The following is a 256-nucleotide window of genomic DNA, read 5'->3' as shown; positions in this document are numbered from 1 at the left end:
GATGGGAAGGGAGGGGGGAGGCAGAAGAGGGAGAGGGGAGGAGGGCCGGAGGGGGAGAACAAAATGTTCTCCTCCGATGGCTGCTAGAGATGAAACCCTAGCAAAGAGGGGAGGGGGCAATTTATTCTAAATCAGTTTGGAATAAATATCTTCCAACCCATTTAAAATAGTGCTAAGTGTCAATAAACATGTAAAAGACACATTAAATTATTAATGTCATTAATAACCGTTTATTAATTTAGACTAAATTTAATGT

This window comes from Corylus avellana, chromosome ca5 (assembly GCF_901000735.1).
Source record: "Corylus avellana chromosome ca5, CavTom2PMs-1.0".
Lineage (NCBI taxonomy): Eukaryota > Viridiplantae > Streptophyta > Magnoliopsida > Fagales > Betulaceae > Corylus > Corylus avellana.
This window is presented reverse-complemented; position numbering follows the sequence as displayed.